This window comes from Talpa occidentalis, unplaced genomic scaffold (assembly GCF_014898055.3).
Source record: "Talpa occidentalis isolate TD23 unplaced genomic scaffold, MPIMG_talOcc4v2.1 talOcc4.10, whole genome shotgun sequence".
Classification (NCBI taxonomy): Eukaryota; Metazoa; Chordata; class Mammalia; order Eulipotyphla; family Talpidae; genus Talpa; species Talpa occidentalis.
Genome location: NW_023600993.1, coordinates 93057915 through 93073323, shown reverse-complemented (window position 1 = coordinate 93073323; position 15409 = coordinate 93057915). Strand labels below are relative to the sequence as shown.

Sequence of the window (15409 nt, the reverse complement as noted above, 5' to 3'; positions counted from 1 at the left end):
TTAGTTATGGTTTTTCCTTAATATTTGCAAACTTGCACATGTTCCTTTAATACATTTTGGGAAAAATTAAAGAAGCAAATAAAACCACGCATAATCTGACTGTACAAAGATATCACTTAATATTTTGGCTTACATTTATTTTATCCGGAAGTTTCATTATTGACACATACATGCAGTCTCTGTTATTTTTCATAATGAAAATCATCCTGAATTTATAGAGGTTTTCTTTTTATTATATGGTTTTGTATTCTGCTTCTCACGATGAACATTATACCATTAAGGGTCTCCCTATCTCTTTATCACTTTAATCAGTCATCTCTTTCTATCCTTTCTCAAGAAGTTTGTGATTTGTTGCGATGTCTCTGGTGCCCAAGGTCCATTCTTTTACTCAGCAAACATTCTCTGTGTGCCTTCTCTGGGTAGGCTCTTGGGCTGGGATCACAGAGCTGAATCAGGCACGGTACTCTGATAGGGGGTTGCTGAGATCAGCTCACGGGGCATGCTTGTGCCTGCAGGGAACTACCCTTTCTTGCATCTCTCCTGATGGCCCAGAACACTGACGATGGGTTGGAGGTAGGGGTCTGTCACTCATGACCCCTCAAAAGTCCCTGTAGGATCATAGTTCCAAAGAAGGAAGTGTGAGCCTGTTCTGCTGTTGGCTTTAGATCCCCCAGCTTGACTTTTTAGCTTGGACTGGAAACCAAACCCTCCTGCATGGGCCAAAGCAACCCAATCTTGGAAAACTGGAGAGAAATCCTTTTGGGTTCGCTCCTCAAGGGCCAGACACCCCAGGCAGCAATAGCAGCTACTAGGCGGCAGTAAGAGATGACAAAAAAAGTCTGGTCTTTATTCGAAATCTAAGGGACCTGAGTCCAAATCTCTTGGCTGGTGACCTTGAGCAAGTCATCTTTCTGAGCTTCATTTTTCTCATCTGAAATGGGATTTATATGCTCAGTTCCCAGGCTCTGTGCCTGTTCACCACGTGGAAAGTCCCCCGTGAAGATCCATGCTCTGTCCATGCCAGCCCTGGCCCGGGCCCATTTTCTTGATACTGAGCTGACTCAAATAGATGGATGGGCTCTAATTGTTTCAACAACATGTCTGAGTTTCACAGGGCTTTTCCTCGGGAGCCTTTGTCTCAGGGCCATAAATCACCGGGCAACTGTCCCCATGGTTGGCTGGGACTTCCTTCCCTTGGTTGGGGCCGGCTGGAGGAGGGAGGGCAGAGTGGGGAACAGGCCTGCTTTTCACCATTAGTTTTTAAATCTCTAATTGGGAGTCTTACTTACTCAGCGATTCCAGTGGTTCCTTTTGTAATGGCCTCTTCTCGGCCCTAGGGCAGTCTCCCTCCCTTCCTCTCCACTCTGCTTCCAGATTAACTTCCTTTGAGCAAGAGGAGCATTTTCACTAGACAACACATACACACGCTGTCCCGCTATTTCTCTTGACAACTCACAGGAGCCCTTGTCAGTTGGTCCACGTCTTAAGTTACTTCATGAGGGGAGATGTTTCTTTTGGTCCAAGAACAGCAGTGAACAACCCCAGATCTTCCCCAGCCTATAGGCCCTTGTCTCTTGTGAGTCTTCCTGGTTCACTCATTCTGTTCTCTCATCCTGTACTTGACATTCTTGAAGATCCCTCCTGCCCCAGAAGGCTCCTTTCTGTCCCAGGACATTTGCGCTTGCTGTTCTCTTGGCGTGTGTCCTTCCTTGGGCTCTTCACATGGCTATCTCCTCATCACTCAAGTTTCATTTAAATGTTACAGAGCCTTCCCTGACCATCCTGAACCACAGCCAAAGTCATATCCCAAAAGTTAAACTGATGACACACAATCCACTTCCTTCCTCTGACTTTTCATGGTATCTTCACAGACATTTGTGTGATGGCAGATTTCACAGGTTGAATCCCTTCCCCACTCTTGACTATCAGCCCCATGAAGATGCTCTGTCTCCTCAGTACCTTTCTCAGTATCTAGCACATTGCGGGCTCTCAACAAATAGGATTATTGACCAAAGAAACGAATGAATGAATGTGGATGAGGTGGAGAGTGAATGAGTGGGTGAAGGAATAATTAACTGAATGAGTGAGTGAACAAATGAATGAATGAATTGTAGAGTGAATGGATGAATGAATGAATGAGTGAGTGAATAAATGAATTCCAGAATGTTGTGCAAAGGCTTGTTTTCCTGTCTCAGACAACCAAGAGGTCACCCTGTTTGACCTCTTATCCCCTGGAGACAAATCTCATTCAAAATCATCCTTGAAATCCTCTTTCCACTTGGTGATCTGCCTCCAACCTCCTCCCTTCTTTTTCCTTTTAACATTTTTATGAAAATCTCCAACATACACAAAAGCAGAGAGAATGTTAATAAACCCTTCTGTACTCCTTACCCCACTCTCTCTCTCATTGGAGTATTGAAAATAAATCCCACACATCTCATTTCATGCATAAATATTTTAGGGGGTATTACTAATAGATAAGCACTTATTTTAAAAAACACAATCACAATACTATCATCGGCTCTAATGACAACAAAACCCAGTTTCTTTAATATCTAATATTTGCTTGATGTTCAGACATTTCCAATTGTCTCACACATACCTTTTTACATTTAGTTCATTCAAATTAGACTACAAACATGGCACTAGGTTTATATGTCTCTTAAGTTTCTTTTCAACTAAAACAACACCTGTTTCTCCCCCAACATGAAAATGACAGTTTTCTCTCTCTAATGCCATGTGTTTCTTGATGAATCTGGATCATTCATCGTGCAGTGTTTCATGGCTCACTGATTACCTCCTTGTGGTGTCAGCTAACGTGTTCCTCTGTTCCCTGTGTTTCCTGGAAACCAGCAGGAAGTCCTGATCGGATGACAGTCACATTCGATTGTTGGCCAGAAGGCTTCTCGGATGGCGTTGCACATTCCTTGTTGCATAACATCCTGACGACTGGTCGGCTCTCCTTTAAAGATGTTAAGATTGATCAGTGGCTAACCCTGCCCTTCTTAATGAACTCCTGACTCCATCTCTATTTCCATTGCAATATGAACTTGTTTTGCAAAACAAGTCAGTTGAGAACATTGATCATATCGAGCAGATGTGGGCGCAGCAAGGTCTGATGGCAAGTGCACTGATTTAGAGCATCAGACAGGAGGTTTAATTTCTCTGCATTTCAGTGTCCTTGACTATAAGATAGGACTAGTAATAAGGCTAATGATAGTACCATAGTAGCCCAAAAGTGGCTTTGAGAACTAATGCTTGGGGGAAATACTATGATCTTACTGTGTATTAACTCACTCTTCCTTTAATCCTATGGAGTGTATGTGCTTTTAGCCCCATTATGCATATGGGAAAGAGGAGGCAGAGACTGGTTGGGTGACTTGCCCAAGGATTCATAGCTAGTAAGTGGCAGAGCTGGGGCTTGAACCCAGGCAGTTAGGTTCTAGATCCTGTCCTCTGCCACACAATGCTATGTAATGCACGAAGTCAATGGGAAGTTTCTTGCTTTCCTCCATGCCAGATGCTTGTCAAGTCATTGGAGGGTAGGAGGACATGTTAGTTTTCAATCTAGAGAGAGAGAGAGTGTGTGTGTGTGTGTGTGGGGGGGGTGTTGAAGTATAGCAGCCCCCAATGGGAAAGGGGATTTGCTCTTTGAGTTCTACGAAGTCATACTTTCTGCCTCTCATTGCTGTGAGGTGAGCCAGAACCAGCTTGAGAAAGTTACACGCTTGAGAGTGGTTAGGAGATACAAGATCCCACTTCCATTTAGGTGAGATCTGACCTTTCCAGGAAAACGCTCCTGGAGCCCAGAGAAATTAAGTGCCTTGCCTAAGATTGTATAGAAAAGTTGTCCATTGAGCTAGGATTAGAACGCCAGGCTCTCTCAAGCCTTGCAGGTCCTCTCATGCCCATTTGAGGGGGCTCTTTTTCTAATCACCCCACGCTGTCTAGTCATGTTCACTTAGGGCCGACTCCTCTGAGAGGGAAATGGACATACCTGCTAGTGTCACTGTCGACACGTAGGGCTTCCCTCCTTGGTCTCTATGGTGGCTGTCTAGGTCTGCTGACTTACACCCCAAAGGCAATCTGGGAACTGACCCTTCTACTCCCTTGGCCTCAATCTTGAAGCAAAGGAAAACAGAGGTGCTGAGCCAGGATTTGAACCCAGTTCTTCTGACTCCGAGTTCAGCAGGGCCAGGAGCCAGGCCAGGTTTTCTACCGCAACTACAGGCCTATCCTCCAGATAAGGGAAGTGAGGGCCAGAGAGTGGCTCCAGGAGCTCATGCAGCCTCACCCACAGCATGGGCCCAGCTGGCCCCTGCTACCCTGGGGCTTCCCAGAGGGGTCTCCCCACCTACATGTAGACCTTGGAGGGGCTCTCGTGAGCTCTGAGAGCCGAGAGGCTTTCTGAGCCCAGTGAGCCAGGCCCTGTCTTCCAGTCTGTGGTCCAGCTCATCTGATTACAAAGGCCCAGATAATAATTGAAGGTGGCTTTGGGCTCCCTGAGCAGGAGCCGGCGCCAACGCCTGGTGGCTCTGTTGGCGCCTTGAGCCCTGGGCACTCGTTAATGGACTGTGGCTGATCCTGGGACTGATTGGCTGCTGGCCCCAAGGTCCTCAAGGGGATCCTGGAAATTGTGGCCTGTAGCCTGGAGACACTGTCCCTTGTGGGAGCCACAGGAGGCTTCCGGCTGATCCAAGGCAGGAGGAGCTCTGGGCCCACGGTGGTAAGGGGAGAACTGTGACCCCTCCCCTTCCCCAATCACTGGGATAAGATGCAAAATGAACCTTCCAGAATATGAAATTTAAAAAGTGGTCAAAATGCTGATTCCTCACTTCCTCTCCCCATAGCTTCCCTGCCCTGCTCTCCTGAGCTGGTGAGCATAATGCTCCTGCCCCTGTCAGAATGCTAGTGGGACCAAGAAGAATGCTCAGGGGTTCTTAAACACTGCATTGTACAGAGACAAGCCAGCCACTGTCACTCCCAAGACAACAGGGAAGAAATGAGCCCTTCCAGCTCCCTGCTTTCCTGGCCCAGGACACAGCAGAGGCACAGGGGCCAGAGCATGCAGGGAATAGCACAAGGGAAGGTTGGGTATTAGGGACAAGAGGCTAAAGGAGCAGGACCCAAGACAATTTAAAAGTCTCAGGCTTTAGCTGGTTGGCAATAGGGATCCATTGAAGGCTTCAAAGGGAGGGCAGGAGAGTGACCTGCAGTCTGTCCGGAGTCATGGAGCTTTCTTAAGCATATTAGTAGGGGTAAAAGGCTGAAGCTTCTGACCTTTTCTTAGGACACCCAATATTTATGCACTTTGTTCATCACCCAAATTTTATTCATATCCAAAGAGTGTGAAAAAGGCGCTTTAGGAAACTGGTATAAATTCAGAGCAAGTCACCATGGTAACCTGATTAGCAGCTAAATTAAGTTCATGATTAAGAAGAAATAAATAAAAATAACCCTCTTTCTTGACTAGGGGTACCCACTGGTGAATGCAGAGACCTTGGAAAGCTGGGGCCTGAGATGCTGGGGTCAAGGCGAGAGGCATGGATTTGCAGTTGAGAAGCAAGAAGCTGCGCGTTAACCCTGCCTGGGAGTTGGTGAGGCCCCTGGCGGCCAAATCAGGGAGTGCAGCCTATGCCTCTGAGGAGGAAAACAAAGGTTTCACAAGGGGTGCATTCCTCCCAGATGTCTTCTGGATGCCCTGACCTAGCCTGTCTGAGCATCTCTTCTATGTATTGCTACCCCTCCAGTGCTAGGACTCCATTTGTTAGGTGCTCGGTTCCAAACATCACTCAGACCTGATGGTCCCAGAAGGGTCTAGAAGGGCCTAGAAGGGCCCAGTTTAGCAGACCATTTAGGCGGGCGTGATAAAGGGAGATCAGTGTAAGATGCTGTGGAAACATGACTAGCCAGGCGGCTTCCTGGAGGAGGTGATGCCTAAGAAAAAGACAGATGTGTGACAGCTAGGGAGTGCCTACTTCAGGTAAACATTTTCAACCTTCTGTTTGGAGTCACTGGTAGCCTGATGGTACCCCAAGGCTGGCATTAGCTTTGGTCCTGATGAGGGATCTTCTTGGAGGGTTGTGTTGTTAGCACATCACAGGGATTGACAGCAGGAGAAGCCAGTGCAAAGAGAAAAATGATCCTGCCACTGGCCCTTTCCAAGCTCCTCCTGGATAGATCAGGCTGGTGCAGTGGTTACAGTCAAACAGGCTTTGAATCCTCTTTCTGTCACTGTTAGCTGTGGCCTCCAGAGAGCAATTTCACTTATTTGAGACTCACTCTCACTGTCTATAGAATGGGGAGGGTATTGATGATAGCACCTATTTTGTAAGGTTACATAGGAAGACTAAGCAAGCTGGTGTAGGACACTCAGTAAGAATGTGGCTGCTGTTAATTTCACTACCTGGGAGTGTCAGCCATGACAGTGGAAGAAGAGAAATGGCTGTTGTGGGGTGGGAGCAGACCTGACTGAGCTCCCCGTTGATGCTAGAGTTGAGGCTCCTTTTCTTCCTAGTTCCACTCAGCTGGTGACTGAACAGAGGGCTGGGAGGAATGAGGCTCCGCTGCTGGCCCATCCCCACAAGATGTGAGGCTGCCAGCAGTGCCTTTGTCCCAGGGACACCCTGGGAGCCACACCTGAAACTTTCCTAGAAGGGAGCTGCTGTCTGAGACTCTTCCTCCTGCCCTCCTTCCTTTCCCCTCTCCTCTCGCAGATGTCAGGCCTGCGTCTCGAAGGCTCCCCCGTCTCTTCCTGCCCCCTCTCCCTACCCTTTACAGCTGTTTCCCCAAAAAGTCTCTTGTATATCGAACCTCGCTTTGGCATTTGCTTCTCAGAAGACTCAAAATGAGAGGGTCAGAGGGAGAATCTCACAGGTGGGTGGCAGTGGAGGTGGAAATGAGACCCCATAGCAGGTCACACAGGAGAAGTGTAAGGACCTTCAGAACCTTCAGTGTGTCCTGCCTTGGTGTGTGTGTGTGTGTGTGTGTGTGTGTGTGTGTGTGTGTGCACCTCAGCCCTCTGTGCATGCTTCCATCATGACATCAACTACAGTGTAGTGAAACAAAGTCAGTTTCTACCAGAAGACGAGCTGCTCAGTCTGTTCCTGGCATTGAGCCCCACGGAAGGCTTCCCACAGCCGATGCTCAAATTCCTGAATGCCCTGGGACCTGTCTCTATCGTGCATTTTTCTTTGAAGCAATTTTGTTTTCATTTTCTGGTATTTCGAATTGCATCATGTGAGCTTATTTTGGCTTTTTCCATCCTTCGTTTCTGTGACAGAGACATATATGCTCAGATATGTAAGTAAATCTTCATGCCTATGTAGAGGGGAGACAGCGGCCTTGCTTCATAGACATCACACCTGCCAGCAGGCCCTTTAAGCCTGCCCCCCGGCCCCCCGCCCCCATCTCTGCCCAGCCCACACCATGCCCTTTCTAGAATCGAGCTCGGAGTCTCTCAGCTCAGCTGGACTGGATGCATCTTCCCTGGGTCCTCTCCTCCTCTCCCCCCACCTCTAGTTCCCAGCTTCTCCCCCATCTCTCCCTCCCTGCTCCGCAAGCTCAGGGAAGCTGCAAACCCAGCCCTTACATCAAAAGGGAACTTGAAAAATACTTGGAGCAAAAACTGCTAACTGTGCATCCTTGCTCCGTGCTGGCTCTGATATTAAATCAGGAAATGGCACTGAACAGCCGCTCCAAACACAGAAACAGGGGTTGTCAACACAGAAACCAAAAGCAATCTCTAATGGGAGAGGTGAAAAGGAGCTGGCACAAGGCTGGGATGGGGGCTGAGACCCAGGGCCGGGTATCCAAGTCCATGTGGGATCTCCGACCCTCAGAGTGGAGCCTGGCTGGCAGCCCCTGCCCAGTGTGCACCTGGTCTTCACGAGATGAGAGAGTAAGTCATGCTGGTTAAATACCTTTAGACTGCTACTTTCCGTTTCCACTGATACTTACTGAGCACCTGCAATTTGCTCGACAGTGAATGAAAAAAAGATGCCGTGTGTCCTATGCAGAGATCATCTAACCCTTAGCACAGAGGGCTGACTCGTTGGCACGCATGCACTCCTGCAGAAAGCCTGCAGCGTTATCTTTAGCCTCTCTGAGAGTTCCCCCAGCCAGCGCCTGGGATGGTGCTTCTGCTCTGTGCCTTTACTTGGGCGGATGAACTACTAGGTCTTCCTGTACTTCTCTGTTTTTCTGCTCAACCTTGGAAGCCCTCGTTAACAGCCACCTCCACTTTGCAGCCTATTGCCAACTCCTCCCCACACCTCCAGGCTCATTTGCTTGGGATCCCCCAGCACTGGACTTAGCACCACCATCGGACCAGCTCTCCAGCTGCAGTGGGGGGGTTTGCAATTCCTTGGAGGGGGAGAAAGAAGCCAGGCCCATCCCAGAGCACTCCTTGTCCCAGTACTGGTCATAGAATTGTCATAAATAGAATTGCCATAAAAAAGAAAAAACGTTTCCTTTCACATGTTTCTGATGGGGAATTGAATATGTGCCATCTTCTTGAGACTAATTTGATAGTATTACTATTACAAATGCACTCAACTTTCAGTCTAGCATCTTCAATTCTTGATGTCTATTCTGGACAAATACTTGCACACATGCAAAACAGAACATGGCAAAAGCTATTGGTTGCTGTATTGTTCGCCATGGTGAAAGATTAGGAATGGCTTCAACGTCCATCAATGCAAGACTGGACAAAAAACTACAGAGCCTTCGGTGGCTGGAATGTCGTGGAAGTAGATCTCCGTGTAGTGACACAGAAGTTGCTGAGTAAAAGTAAAAAGCAAACTGCAGCTCTAGACATAGATGTTAAAACTACACTGTTGTATTTTTTGCAGTTCTCTTCTATATTTTTTACAATTCATTTTTCAAAGAAGAAACAGAAGCAAGAGATTGAGTGACTACAGCAGCCCCTGGCTGAAATAAGCCTGGATTGGACACAAACAGCATCAGAACTTCCATGGGCCCCCGCCGTAGACCCTGATAGAGGGTGTCACCCACCGCCCCTGTACCCAGAAGCTTGCTTTCCTAAGCTTTGATGAGCATGCATCCAAGTGTAGGGGTACCCTGGGTCTGTGGCACGTCCAGATAAAGGAGGAGGAAGAGGGGACCAGTGGGGTAGGATGGCTCAGATCACACAGCCTTTGTCTGAGTTGGTCCTTGGAGCAAGAGGGAAGGAGAAAAGATCATCCAGGAGTGGTTGTTGACTAAGGGGGAGGGGAGGGTTGGAGGGCTCGAGAAAAGGCCCAAGGGTTCTGGACATCATACTGCATCAGCTTTGCCTAGTTGGTTACTGCATTGGTTCTTCCACAGCTCCTCCTGGTGTGGACGTGCGCTGGCCACTTGGGGACACAGAGATGACTCCAACAGAGTATCTAGTTCCGTCTAGTTTCTCATAGTGTGTTTTTGGACCCATGCATCATAGTGAGCCAGAGAACTGATTCTCTACAAATTTGGGTACTCCACTTAGACCTCTAAAGTCAAGTTGGGGCTCAGGAACCTTTTTATGAATGGACTAGCTGACCATGGCATTGCCTTGACCTTCCCTGTGTTAGCTCCCAAGGCCTCTCCCAAACGTGAGGTCTACCCTGGTCCAGGCTGGGGGCACAGAGGCAGGAGTCCTGCTAGCTGACTCCACGCGTGTGCAAGGACCCTGCTTTGGCTGCTGGGCTCTTCTCCCCACCTCCACTCCCTGGTATGGTCCCAGACCCCCTGAGGCCTTGGAAGAGCCAAGACCAGCTCTTCTAACTAAGCCCTTCAGAATCAAGAGACAAACTCGCTGTAGACAGGAGGCATGGCGTGCATGGAGGAGTAGAGCTTTCATGGGCTGTGGAAGAGCTTTCAGGAGGCAGTGATCATGGGGCATAGGGAGAGGGGTGCAGTGAGAGATTGGGGACTGGTTGGTAGGAACAGATCACTCAGGGCCTGGAGGCCTTGCCAAGTTGGTTACTTTCTTAAGCATCAGAGGAATTTGCACTAAAGATGGGGGGTTAGGTAAAATGATGAGATTCATAGGCCATGAAAACTGGCTCCACTGTCTTGTGGGGAAAAAATTCAAGGCATTTGTCATTGTCTAAGCAGAACATGTGGCATCATACGGGTGAAGGCAATAGATGGAGATACAGATCTTGAGGTGGAGGCATGCACACCTGGTGAAGGTTGGGCTGGGACAGGTGATGGCCTCAGCCCAGGGGAGCAATGATGAGGCTGCAGAGTCTCTAAGGCTGGCCCTGGGCTCCCAGGGAGGGGATGCAGGGAAAGGTCCCACTGGCCACCAGCAGCTCTCAGTGACCGTGAGCACTGAACTCTGCCTCTCTCTCTCTCTCCTGTATTTAAGAGATGAGTGCAGGGATGGACAGATGGATGGAGCTGAAGGTCAAACTCAGGGCAGAGGATTGAGGTCAAGATCAGAGATCTGGCTGAGGCCAAGTGTAAAAGCCAGGATGAGACGACTGCACAGTCGCTCTCCTTTGGCTTCTCTCCTACCCTCCAGGACCACAGTCAGGGAGGAGGAAAGTGTTGGAGCCCAGGGCTGACTGCCCCTGGCATGTTAACCACCATCCCTATGATTGGGCCCTCGTCAGAGGCTTGACACTTGGTGGAGCTGCCAGTGACCTGGATGGAACCACTCATTTTGCAGGGAAATGAAAATCCTAACCCAGGGAACAGCCCGAGAACCGTGGGGACACTCAGGTCCCCCAGATGCCGTCTGTTGAGACAGAGACCACATGGTTCAGTGCATTTAGAGCCCTGGACCCGGGACAGGAGTTCTTGCTCATACTACTGTGCAACTCAGGAAACCACTCAGGATGGAGGCCACTCCTACCCACCTCACAGGACAGCCGCAAGGGTTCATGGGTTGATAAAACTATTAGGACTTAGGACGCTGCTATCGGTCTATGTTTACCTACCTAACTGCCCACCCATCTCTGTAAAATAAGCACGATATTAGTTGCTACTTTCTACAGTGGTGAGAATCAAAGGGAAAGAAGAATGCTAAAATATTTTTGCAGATGCCCACGCAGATGGGAGTGAATAGGGTTATCAGGTATCCCGTCCTGCTGGAGGCAAACTGCCCTCTGGTTGCTTAACACAGTGCTGTCCACAGGGAGCAGAATACAAGCCGTGGATGTAATTTAATACTTTCTAGTATTCATGTTAAAAGAAAGAAAAAAAAGAAATAGTTTCAATAAAAATCTCCCTCCAAGGGTGTGTGGGGAGGTCCCTGAGACCCAGAGAAAAGAACCCGGGAGAGGGCCCTGCAAAGTGGGGGTGACTGTCTCTCTACTGGGCCCCTTTGCATGCTTAATGCCACCAGCACCTCGAGCTCCAAGAATGCCTTTCTGAAAGCACTGGGCTGGAATCCGATGGCCCTTGTCAGGGGCAAGGAATGCCGGTGGACGTGACAGCTGCTTTGGGAAATAGGAAGAGGAGGAGCAGGAAGACATCTGCCTTTTCTTGAGCGCCATGGAGCTTGAGGTGCTCAGGGGGAGCGGGAGCTACTGAGTCTGCGGAGAGGTGGCAGAGACCTCAGGGCTCCTTGGAGCAGGCAGGAGACCTTAATGTCTGGGCTGGTGCAAAGGCAAAAGGCAGGTTCCTGGGGGTCTGATGACTCAGCCTGCCCTCTTTGCCCCTGCAGAATTTGCCTCTGCGTCCCTTGGCACCTGGAATATTACAACCCTGCAACCCTCAGGGCTCTGAGGCTTGGAGTTAGGGTTCCTCAGAATCTTAGTGCTGTTCTTTCCTACACACACACACACACACACACACACACACACACACACACACACACACACACACACACCCCTTCCGCCTCATTGGCCCCGAGCTCAGAGACGCCCACTCCACACCAAAATACCTCAGCCCTTAGGAAGGAAGGGTGAGCGAGCCGAGCAGTGAGCCGTGGGGTTGAATGTTGAATTCGGGCTTCAGGGAGATGAGCTGGGGTACAAGTGCTGTGGGGAGATGAGGGAGGGTGCGAGGGAAGGGGCGCGAGTGCACCCCTGTACCACTCTCTGCCTAGCAGGTCAGCCGAGCAGAGGCTCAAACTGTGTGTTGAACTTCTCCCCCGAGAGCTGCGCTGGCAGAGAGCCTCTGCACTCCCTTAAAGAATAACCTTTTATCCACGACTGCCCCGTGTGAGCCGGCTCTGCGGTGCCTCGGACAAGGCAGGGTCTCCAAGATCACCATTCCTAGCTAAAGAATCCCAAGGTGGCGTGTTTGGGAAGAATTGCCTCTGCCCCAATCTGGGGTGGGCAGGGAGAATGATTTGCTTTTGGGTGAAAACTTCTAATTGGCGTCGTGGAAGGCGAGAGAGGGCAGGCTGTTCCGCAGAGGACGCTTGCAGGCTTGCAGCTTCCCTGCAAGGAGGCTGGGGACGCAATGCACTACTCCTGTTTCACCTGGTCCTTTGCAGCTTCTGGGTCTCCACTTCCCCACCATTCCATCTCTCCTCTCTGTTCTCCTCCCTGAATCTTTTAGGAGTGGGGCTGGACCTCCCGGATAGCTGCAAACCTACTGACTGGGAACTTGCCAGGTCCTCTGGAGTCCCCAGGCGCAGAGAGGCAGCAGTGGGCTTGGCCATCCGGGAGCAGAAGGCCATGTGATTTGGGGGCAGCCAAGGCCAGCTGAGGGGCCTTCACTTCTTGGCAACAGCGTGCCCCTTCACTCATCCCGTTGCCAACATTTTTCTGTAGAGATGGTTTGGGGCTGGGGTGAGGAGAGAGGAGCTGGCCAGCCTGGGGAAGCAGCAAAGAAACCGAGAACCTAAAACTGGAGTAGGACGCCTCAGTCTGAACCCAGAGGAAGGGAGTGGCGGCAAAGGAGGGAGACAGGGGTGTAGGGGCAAAGTGGAGCGCCCCTACCCAAACAAAGCGGGAGACCCAGCAGCAGGGAGTCCGCGGGCTGGGGGATACCGCAGGAGAGCGGAAGATTTGGAAGCGCAGAGCTGGGACCACAGGATTCCCTAGCGCTTCCCTGCGTCCCGCTCCTGGGAGTTGGGTCTTGGTCCTCCACAGCGAAGGTCCGGCAGACCCGAGGGTACAGACTGGCCTTGCCGCCGCCGCCTTGATGCCCGCAGGAGGCCACCGCCCAAGGGCTCTCCCGGACTCCAGCCTCTTGCAGCGCGGAAGGGCGGCGCAGCTCTGGTGCCGGGAGAGCCCAGCGTGGGCTCCTCCCGCCCTGGCCACCTCCAGTGGGAACCACAGTCTGCACAGACCCGAGGCCAGAAGTAGAGAGGCCGCCAAACGCCCCCCCTACTGCAGGAAAACGCGACAGGGACACTTTCAGGGCGGGTGCCTGTCCCCAGCGCCCAACTTCAGACGGGCGGGGCGGCGACCTGACCCGGGCTTTGGAGAGCGCCGGCCTAATCGTTTCAGCAGAGAACGCGCTTCCCGCGAAAGGTTCAAAACCGGCTTTTTCAGCCTTACAGTGGCTGAGCCGACCCTTTCAGTCCAAGTTTTAGTTAAAATATATTTATTTTTTTAAAACAGGCAGCCCAAGACCACCCTCACCTCAACCTCGCAAGGGCGCAAGAACGCAGATAGTTTTCAGATTAATTGGAGGCGAATACTTTACTTTCTAACATTAAAAACAATCTGGCTGCGTCCGCCTCGGTGTGGCCCGCTGGACCCCACGGTCGCGCTGGTCCTGGCCGGGCCGCGGCCGGGACACACTCACCCAGAACACGCTGCTTCTGTCCTTCGCGGCGCGCGCCCAGAGCTGAAGACCAAAAGGCGACGCGGGAGGCGGGTCGGGTCTCCCGCTACAGCGAATTTGCGATGTATCCGGCTCCTGCGCCCTGGCCGGGGTCTCGCGAAGAACCAGTCTTGCAGGACCGGAGTAGGGTTCACCTACGGCGCGCCGCAGCCCTGCCTGGAAGCCTAGCGCGGTGCGCCCTGGGCTCCCCGTCTGCGCCCAGGGAGGCTTCTCATTCGACAGCCCTGAGCCCCCTCGCTGTGGCTTTGCCTCTTTCCGCCGTCGGCCAGACTGGGCCTTAGGCTTCCTCGTGCGAGGAGCCACCCAAGGGCCCCCTGCCCCTCTCCCTAGCACCCCTAAAGCTGGGGCGGCGCGCACAGGAGTTTCAAGGGGAGCGATAAGCGCGGAGCTCGCCGCTGAGTCGGAGGACGCGACCCGAGGACCTGTGCGTGGCTCGAGGGGACCCTGTTCTGGGCTCTGGTTCACACCCAGTCCACCTTCTAGGCTGGCTTCGGGTTGGGTCAGTTACGACGACCCGGTAGGGGACAAGGTGCTCGCCAAGCCTTCCGGCAGCGGGCCGGGCGCTCGGCGCCTTTGCTCGCAGTGGCCACTTGGGGTCGCACTTTATGCCTGTATGAGCCTCTCCACGGCGGGCGCAGCCCAGGATCTGCTTAATCGTTACAAAACGTTCAAACAAAAACAGGGCCGGCTCCCCAGCAGCCGAAAGCCACCCGGAGCACGGTCCTAGGCTGGCCTCAGCCCCAAGCCTCGGGGAGCTCCAGGTTCCGTGCTTCTGCCTGGGGAAAGAGATCCAGGGGCTTCTGGCGAATTCTTTCTGTTTTCCCTTCATCGTGCGCATTTGTGGGTGGGGAGAGCGCGGGGAGCGGCGGGCCCGTGGAGTCCCCACCTCCGGGCTCTGCCCCGCGCCCCCCAGGAGGGGCACGGTCTCTGCCCGGCCCGGGGACGCTCCCGAGACTAAGAGTTGGATTTGAACACAACTCTTGGCGGCCCAGCACCACCCCACAACGCACAAATATGCGCAGACCTGCAGAAACACAGCCATGCCCGGCGCCCACACGGCCCGCAGCTGCGCGGCTCGCGGAGCGTCCCCCGCTGGGCGGGGGCCGCTTGGGAACAAAGGGCCTTGAAGTTGTCGTCCTGGCGCTCATTCTGCGCCTCCTTGGGGGTGACACGAGCTGGGGGTGAAGGAGCAAAGGGCAAAGAGAGAGGGGAGCGCCGGCAGGGGTGGGAGCGGCGGTCTGGTCTCAAGGGGGGGCGCGCGCACCGAAGGCGAGCGGGCGGGAGCCGGGGCGCGCAGGGTGGGGGGCTGGGCCGGGGCCGGCCGTCCCACTGGGCTCCAGCGCTCAGCCAGGCCTCGGCGGCTCTCGGGCAGCTCTGGCCGCCAGTCAGCTGACTCGGGGGGCGGAGGAGCTGTCAGGCGCGCCCCGCCCTGCGCCGCCGGGGCCGCGCGGCCGTGCAGCCATTGGCCAGCGCGCTGGGCCGCCCGGGCCCCCGCGCCCCGGTGACATCAGGAAGGCGATAAAAGGCAGCGGCGGCGCCGGCTCCAGCACAGCTGCACCGCCGGGCTGCGAGCGGCTGCGAGCGAGAGCGCCCCAGAGCAGGAGAGCTAGAGAGCGAGCGGCGGGCGCTCGCCCCGCGCCTCCCCTCCGCCCAGCCGCGCGCCCCGCTCGCCTCTCCA

The 15409-nt window shown here is 52.7% G+C and overlaps 1 long non-coding RNA gene across 1 annotated transcript in view; it reads left to right on the top strand.

Annotated features, from left to right (window-relative positions):
* Positions 1 to 5722, top strand: part of LOC129146141 (uncharacterized) — a 43453-nt gene extending 37731 nt beyond the window's left edge. Inside the window, exon 4 of the long non-coding RNA XR_008552654.1 lies at positions 5474 to 5722. This is a non-coding gene — a long non-coding RNA (uncharacterized LOC129146141). The remainder of the gene's footprint in view (positions 1 to 5473) is intronic.
* The last annotated feature ends 9687 nt before the right edge of the window (positions 5723 to 15409 follow it).